The following is an 8,763-nucleotide window of genomic DNA, read 5'->3' as shown; positions in this document are numbered from 1 at the left end:
AAGAGAAGTTGTAATGGAGCCCCATCTTTCTTTATGTATGCTCTTTGAAAATAAATGCAACAGTATCAAATGTCAAATACCTAAACCTGTGAAGAACTGAACAGCAGATAAGTGTCTTTACTCTCAGTCTGTGAGTTAGAGTGCTTTAAGTTGAGTCACAGCTTTAAACCAAGTCAGAACTGCCTAAGTACACTGATGGTTTTATCTGATGCTTATGTGACACTTTCTGTGTGCTTCTCTCACATCCGTTGCTCTGGTAAACAATCCCAGAGTTGCATATGTTTGTTTAGCTTGTATTTTTCTGCTGTTTGTTTCTGAGATGACTTCCTTTTTCAGACTTACTCCAAATACTGGATTATGAATTTTTTTCATTAGCATAATGACCTGGGTACATTGTATTGCATTCACCTCTAATGCTTCTTTTTGATAAAGTGAATAGATTCATCTCCTTTAGTCTCTAAGTATAAGGAATTTTCCCATATTCTTATACTACTTTTGGTTACTCTTCTCCAGAGCATTCAATGTCCTTTTCACAATGTGGGAGAGTGCACAACTGGTACTCTGTGCAGAAGTTGAGTAACTTCCCTGCTGTGTACATCTTAAAATGCCCAGTTCATCAAATTGCTTTTATATATATATCTGTCCTCATTGCTCATATCTCTAATTCAGCCTGTTGTAAAGGATTACCTGCCAGGAGTAACAAATGGTAACTAGGTTAAAAATGCCTGTTTTCAGGAATTTTAAACTTTACAGCATTTCATTGCTGTTGGAAAATGTACAGGGGCCCATGAACTGAAAAATGTGACAACTGATAATTCAGAAAGGAATTAATTCAGGCAGTATCTGCCTGTGTTCTGCAGGAAAAGAGAATAGCTGATCACAAGGTTGCCTTCTGGCTCTCTAATCGATAAAGGTTCTCATAATTAGAGAACTATCCTTAGCTTTAGGAAATCCATATACAATTCCTTTCTTTGCCTCAGACTTCCTATGTGATGTTGTATCAGTCACTGAGAAAAGGATCATTAAAGAAACTTGGGATATGTCTGTGATGACAGTTAAGTGTGGATCTAAGTACCACCTTCTTTGTAAAAGACAGTGAAGTCTAGGGGTTTGCCGGAAACATGGGTTTGCCAGGAAGCATGAAGTGTTTGCCTGTGCTTGTTCATTGAAGAAGAGATGCTAGAAGGTATTCAGTGGGAAGGATATTGTCCTTAAAGTCAGCACATAGCTGCATAGACCCTTTGACCTCTCTAAGACTTCGAGATATTCCTCAGGCCCTGACAAGACTGGGCATCTTAAGTTGTTAGATTTATTTGCTCTGCAACACTAAGCAGCTTTGGTAGTAAAACAGGACTGGAATTTCTGCAGTGTGACTTAAGGTTTGACCTTTAGACCAATCCAATTAAAGATAGGATTTGGTTTCCATTCTTTACTTATGGCATTGGAAAACAGAAGTTACAGGCAAAACAAGCAAGCTCTAACCCTGTGTGTATTTAACATAATTCCCTGTAATTACTTCTGCACCCATCCATGCTGATTCCCTCGGTCTGTTCTGAGGGATGGATGCAGGGTTTGCCCTGTTCCTGCCAGCTCCTGCAGCTCTGATTCATCACTAGTCAAACAAGGAAGAGGGGGTTAAGGAGCCTCCTTCTTCTTCCCAAGGGCCACCCCTCTGGGCCACCTACTCATGTCCATCACTTGCTTGTCTTCTTGATATAGAAAAAGGTAGGTTTTCCTTTAGGTATTCTAAAACCTCATTCTCGTGGCATGGATGAATCAGACTCACAAAAGAGCCAGATATCCTGTGTTTGGTTTTGCTTCAGTTCCTCAGCTATAAATGAAGATGATCATATCTTGCGCTGAAACAGAGCAGTATATTTAGTAGTCTCTGTCCTGCATCTGGCCAGTAGGGCATTGGCATCTGTCCTGAATTCTTTCCCCTGGGGAGACATTTTTTCTGGCTATATTCACTACTGAACAATATAAGTCCTGTGCCTGATGCTGAAAGCTATGTTCATTACTGCTGCTGCTAAACAGTGGGTGGTGGGGTGTGGAGTGACAGCTATTTTGGGGTGGATTCTGGTAAATGTTTGTAAAGGATGAGAGAATAAATTGACTTGTACTAATTTGGATTGGGGAAAGAAGGAGGTGGTGAGATCTCAAAACCTGTGTCAGATTCCATGACCGGCCAAGACTGAACTTTTCATTTAATAACTGAATACTAAGGCAATAAGGTACTGAAATACTGGTGCCATGCAACCGAAAGTAGTAAAAAAGTGTGACATTTTCTGCCATGGAGCCAGTAGGAATAAAGAAAATCAGTTAGATATTTCTTTTTCTACATATTCTAATCATTGTTTTACTTTCTTTCCATATACTTTTCTCCAGAATGATTCTTTGAAAATACCCATTTTCTTCTCTTACCTCCCTCCCTCGATGCCAGCACTCAGTGGTGGATAATCTGTCCCAAACGTACTTATTTGGGTTAAATACTGACTAAAGATATTGTTTCAGAACTGAGACTATCTAAAGACCTTATCCACATAGCTACATTCCTTTCTTCCTTCTTTCCTTCTATGTTTATCCAGGCAGCTATATTCCTTTGATACACAAACACTCTGACTTGATCTAACAGTATTCAGCTGCTTGTGTCCTGCAATGTTAGGCATATTACAATAACTTACTTTTTCTCATTTTTCATGTATCTATTTTCTGAACTTTCTCAAGAGAGATTTATAGAGAATATACTGTCTCACCATCCATAAAACTGGAAAAAAATTAATGGGTTATAAACTAGAAAAGGCCCCTTTGCACTAATGTTAAATGGTTTGACTCTGTTGACTGTAGTTAAGCTTTTTCTTAGATTAAATCCAAACAAGTGAGAAGAAAAGCAAGCACAATGAAGGAATTGTATTTGAATGACACTTAAATTATGAGCAAATCTGGATGTGGAAATGAGAGAGAGAGGAAGAAAGGATGTGTGTGGAGACATAAAACCCACAAATTACTTCACAGAATCACAGAATAGTTGGAGTTGGAAGGGACATGTGGAGATCATCTGGTCCAACCCCCTGCTCAAGCAGGGTCTGCTAGAGCAGGTTGCCCAGGACCATGTCCAGTTGGGTTTTGAATTTCTCCAAAGATGGAGACTCCACAACCTCTCTGGGCAACTTGTTCCAGTGTTCAAACCACCCTTGCAGTAAAGAAGTATTTTCTTGTGTTCAAGTAGAATTTCCTGTGTTTCAGTTTGTGCCCATTACCTCTTGTCCTGTCACTGGGCACCCCTGAGAAGAGTCTGGCCCCAACCTCTAGGTGTTGACTCTGATTTGGAAGTATAGTTTTGAGAGCTAGTGCATTATTCCTGCAGGGATTCTTAAAATGTCATTATATACATATGCAAATACAAGCTTTTTTTCTGCTTCTGGGAAACGTGTGACACACCCTTACCAAAATTAATTTCACAATCCTTCTAATGTACATTTTCCAAAAATGTCAGTACATAAGAAATATTTAAATTATGAAGAGTTCAGCCATGAAAAATGTATACAACCTATGAACACTTTTCATAACTGGTTGTTTTCAAAATATTGCCATTTAACTACGTTAGTTTAACTATGTTAGCCTAACTATCATGTAAAAATTACTAATGCAAACTCCTTTCTCTGCAATGTTCAAGAAACAAATACATAAATTTGTGAAGCAAATACTGCCCAGCTGCCCAAGAATAATAGGATATAAAATCCTTCACTCAGGCTGGAAAAACAAGTGCTGCTGGAGATCTGACCTATTATTATCTACTGAAGTCAACAAACAGCCTGCTGCTGACTTCAAATGAGAGGGCTTTGGATCAGCTCCTGCGAGCTAGCTCATTCAAAACTTCCACCCTGCAAACAAATGGCATTGTTTGTTTGGTTTGTACACAACAGATATTGGCACTTTTTTCTTGGACTAAACAGCAAATTGCAAGTCGCACCTACCCGCTTGGCATTTTCAGTAAATCTTGGTTTACGTTTCAGCCTTACAAAGGCAACCCAACATCGGTCCTAAAAGAAGTTCTTTTGTCTTTCCTGCATGATCTGCAGTCCTGTGTCTATCTGAGAATATGATATAGTCCTGACTTTAGTACTGTATAGATGGTATTCAGTCAGACTGCAGTCAGTAAATGAAGCTAATTCTCTGTGAGGCTGAAGGAGATGTGATTTGGCCTAGCGTACTCTGAAGAGGGCACTCTGCAATACAGAATCCTGTTCTCTGTGGGAAGAAGGCGCAGGGCACTTGTTATGTTTGTATTTATTTGATGAGGCATAGCTCTTACATGAGCATTACTTGCCATGGCTGTTTTGCAGTTTAAATGCCAACCAATAGGTTCAGCTGTGAGAGAGAAAAGGGCATTTTTAGCTCTGCATCTGCACAGGCAGAGACCCCTGTAAATCCTTTAAAATCTCTATAAAAACAAACAGAACATGAATTTTGGTAGTTACTATTCTTAATCACATAAAGAACAGAGAGATAAAATCTGTAGAAAATGAGAGCGCAGCTAACAGAGGCAGCGAACAGAGGCAGCAGTGTTTGGGCTCTAACTAGAACTTGAGGATCTTGTTGGAAGTTGTGGGCTTCCTGAGGACCCCCGAGGAACTAGCAGGTGATTGCTATGAACAGGAAAGGGGAAGCTAGGCAAGGACAACTGCAGGAGGCCTTGACTTCTCCTGGGAAAAGCTCCTGGGAAAAGCTCTAGCTAGGAGTGGCTGCTGCTAACAAGCTCTCTTGGTTGCCCCTGGCCAGAGGGAGTTGGGGCCTTTGATCCCGGTGGCCCTTGATTAGGGCGGGTCAAGCACCCTCTTAGGCAGTGCTAGGGAGAGGCCTGTATAAAAGCCAGGCCTAGAGCACAGCTCCCAGAGCACAGCTAACAGAGGCAGTGAACAGATGCAGGAGTTTGTGCAGAAGGGTCTGCAAAGGGACCTTCATTTTTGTTCCCTGTGGTGTATGTTTCCTCAAGTATGGTCGTGACATGCCGCACAGCGCGTTCCCCAGTGGCTGTTGGAGTTGCTGTGTCAGAGACTGCGCCCCAGACAGACCCTCTGACAGCAGATGCAGCTCTCCAGGTCTCAGGCTGTAGGGAGTGCTTGGGGCCTCTCCGGGAGGCCTGGGCTGGCAGTCGGCTCTCCTGCAGGAGGTGTGCTGCTGTTGATGAGTTGTGTCGTCAGGTAAGGGAGTTATGGGAGGAGGTCAGTAGGCTGCGCAGCATCTGAGAAGCTGAGCAAGAGATAGACAGGGTATTCTTGGAGACTGTGCAGCTTCGGGAGTCCCAACCCCCCACGGCAGTGAAGTTGCCAGAGGGCTCTGTGCCGTGTGAAATGGTACATCATAACATTGTAGAAGAAGGCTGGAAACTGGTCACTGCTCGTGGGAGGAGAAAGGCTCCTGCTCCTCCTGAAGACTTGCAGCTGAAGAACAGGTTTAGTGCCCTCCAGGATGAGGAGGGGATGGGCATGGCTGCCAGGGAAGTACCTGGGACAACAGACCCTGTGCCCTACCGGAACACCCAGAAAAAGCAGCGGGTGATTGTTGTGGGGGACTCCCTGCTGCAGGGGACGGAGGCATCTATCTGCGGACCTGACCTCATGTCTAGAGAGGTTTGTGGCCTGCCAGTGGCTCGCGTGAGAGATGTCATGCGAAGACTGCCAAGGCTTGTCCATGCTTCGGACTATTACCCACTGCTGCTCTTCTATGTGGGTGCCAATGACAACAAGGGCAAACTGGAGACCATCAAGCAGGATTTCAGAGCTCTGGGGATGGTGGTGAAGGGTCTGGGAGCCCAGGTCATCTTCTTCTCAATCCTGTCAGTGAGGGGGATGGATGAGAGCATGAGGAGACGGACTTTCCAAGTTAACGACTGGCTGCGCCGCTGGTGTTGGCAACAGGGTTTTGGTTTTTACGACCATGGGACCCTGTTTGAAGATTGACAACTGATGGCGAGAGATGGGATCCACCTCACGAGGCGGGGCACGCGGGTCTTTGCCAACAGGTTGGCCAACCTGGTAAGGAGGGCTTTAAACTAGGAAAGATGGGGGAAGGGGAGAGTTATAGTGCCAGGGTAGCTGGCAAAAGACTGCTCAAGTCAGGATGCCTCCAACAGGTGAATGCAGCCAGGGAAGTGCGCATGGGATGTGGCTATGGAGGATCCTCTTTTACTCCTCCTGGGAAACCTGCATGCTCCATCACCTCTCTGAATGCCTGTACACCAATGCACGCAGCTTGGGGAACAAACAGGAAGAACTAGAGATGTGTGTGCGGTCGCAGGGCCATGATCTCATTGCCATTACAGAGACATGGTAGGATAGCTCGCATGACTGGAGTGCTGTCATGGATGGCTACGTGCTTTTTAGGAGAGACAGGCCAGGAAAGCGAGGTGGTGGAGTTGCTCTTTAGGTGAGAGAGCAACTGGAATGTATTGAGCTGTGCCTAGGGGTGGATGAAGAGCGAGTCGAGAGCTTATGGGGAAGGATTAAAGGGCAGGCTAGCATGGGTGACACTGTGGTGGGTGTTTACTACAGGCCACCTGATCAGGAAGAGGAAGTCGATGAGGCCTTCTACAGACAGCTGGAAGTAGCCTCACGATCCCAGGCCCTGGTTCTCATGGGGGACTTCAACCACCCTGATATCTGCTGGAAAGACAACACAGCTAGGCTCAAACAGTCCCAGAGGTTCCTGCAGAGCATTGGTGACAACTTCTTGACACAGGTCGTGGAAGAGCCAACAAGGAGAGGTGTGCTGCTGGACCTCGTACCAACAAACGAAGGACTGGTGGAAGATGTGAAGGTCGGGGGCAGCCTTGGCTGCAGTGACCATGAGATGGTGGAGTTCAGGATCCTGTGAGGAGGAGGCAGGGCACTAAGTAGGATCGCAACCCTAGACTTCAGGAGAGCGAACTTTGGCCTCTTCAGGGACCTACTTGGAGGAATCCCATGGGTGAGGGCCCTAGAAGGAAGGGGTGTTCAAGAGAGCTGGTTAGTATTCAAACATCACTTCCTCCAGGCTCAAGAGCGGTGCATCCCTATGAGTAGGAAGTCAAGCAAAGGAGGTAGGAGACCTGCATGGATGAGCAAGGAGCTCCTGGCAAAACTCAACCAGAAGGAGGAAGTATACAGAAAGTGGAAAGGGAGACAGGCCACTTGGGAGGAATATAGAAACATTGTCAGAGTATGCAGGGATGTGACGAGGAAGGCTAAGGCCCATTTGGAATTAAATCTGGCTAGAGATGTCAAGGACAGCAAGAAGGGCTTCTTCAAATACATCAGTAGGAAGAGGAAGACTAGGGAAAATGTGGGCCCTTTGCTGAATGGGGTGGGTGTCCTGGTGACGAAGGATGCAGAGAAGGCAGAGTTACTGAATGCCTTCTTTGCTTCAGTCTTTACTGCTCAGGCCAGCCCTCAGGAACCCCAGACCCTGGAGGCAAGAGAGGAAGTCTGGAGAAAGGAAGACTTTCCCTTGGTGGAGGAGGATCGGGTTAGAGATCATTTAAGCAAACTTGACACCCACAAATCCATGGGCCCTGATGGGATGCACCCACGAGTGCTGAGGGAGCTGGCGGATGTCATTGCTAAGCCACTCTCCATCATCTTTGAAAGGTCATGGAGAACAGGAGAGGTGCCTGAGGACTGGAAAAAAGCCAGTGTCACCCCAGTCTTCAAAAAGGGCAAGAAGGAAGACCCAGGGAACTACAGGCCAGTCAGCCTCACCTCCATCCCTGGGAAGGTGATGGAGCAGCTCATCCTGGAGGCCATCTCCAAGCATGTGGAGGACAAGAAGGTGATCAGGAGTAGTCAGCATGGCTTCACCAAGGGGAAATCATGCCTAACCAATCTGATAGCCTTCTCTGATGGAATGACTGGCTGGGTAGATGAGGGGAGAGCAGTGGATGTTGTCTCCCTTGACTTCAGCAAGGCTTTTGACACTGTCTCCCATAACATCCTCATAGACAAGCTCAGGAAGTGTGGGCTAGATGAGTGGACAGTGAGGTGGATTGAGAACTGGCTGAATGGCAGAGCTCAGAGGGTTGTGATCAGTGGTGCAGAGTCTAGTTGGAGGCCTGTAGCTAGCGGTGTCCCCCAGGGGTCAGTACTGGGTCCAGTCTTGTTCAACTTCTTCATCAATGACCTGGATGAAGGGACAGAGTGCACCCTCAGCAAGTTTGCTGACGATACAAAACTGGGAGGAGTGGCCGATACACCAGAGGGCTGTGCTGCCATTCAGAGAGACCTGGACAGGCTGGAGAGGTGGGCAGAGAGGAACCTCATGAAGTTCAACAAAGGCAAGTGCAGGGTCCTGCACCTAGGGAGGAATAACCCCAGGCACCAGTACAGGTTGGGGGTTGACCTGCTGGAAAGCAGCTCTGCCAAGAAGGACCTGGGAGTGCTGGTGGACACCAAGTCAAGCATGAGGCAGCAATGTGCCCTTGTGGCCAAGAAGGCCAATGGTATCCTGGGGTGCATCAGGAAGAGTGTTGCCAGCAGGTCGAGGGAGGCGATTGTCCCCCTCTGCTCAGCCCTGGTGAGGCCACATCTGGAGTACTGTGTCCAGTTCTGGGCTCCCCAGTACGAGAGGGATGTGGCACTACTGGAGCAAGTCCAGCGAAGGGCTACAAAGATGATTAGGGGACTGGAGCATCTCTCTTATGAGGACAGGCTGAGAGAGCTGGGCCTGTTTAGCCTGGAGAAGAGAAGGCTGAGAGGAGATCTTATCAATGTGTACAAGTATCTGAAG

Source organism: Apteryx mantelli, chromosome 2 (assembly GCF_036417845.1).
Source record: "Apteryx mantelli isolate bAptMan1 chromosome 2, bAptMan1.hap1, whole genome shotgun sequence".
Lineage (NCBI taxonomy): Eukaryota > Metazoa > Chordata > Aves > Apterygiformes > Apterygidae > Apteryx > Apteryx mantelli.
The sequence above is the reverse complement of the archived record's forward strand: the minus strand, read 5'-3'. Positions refer to the sequence as shown.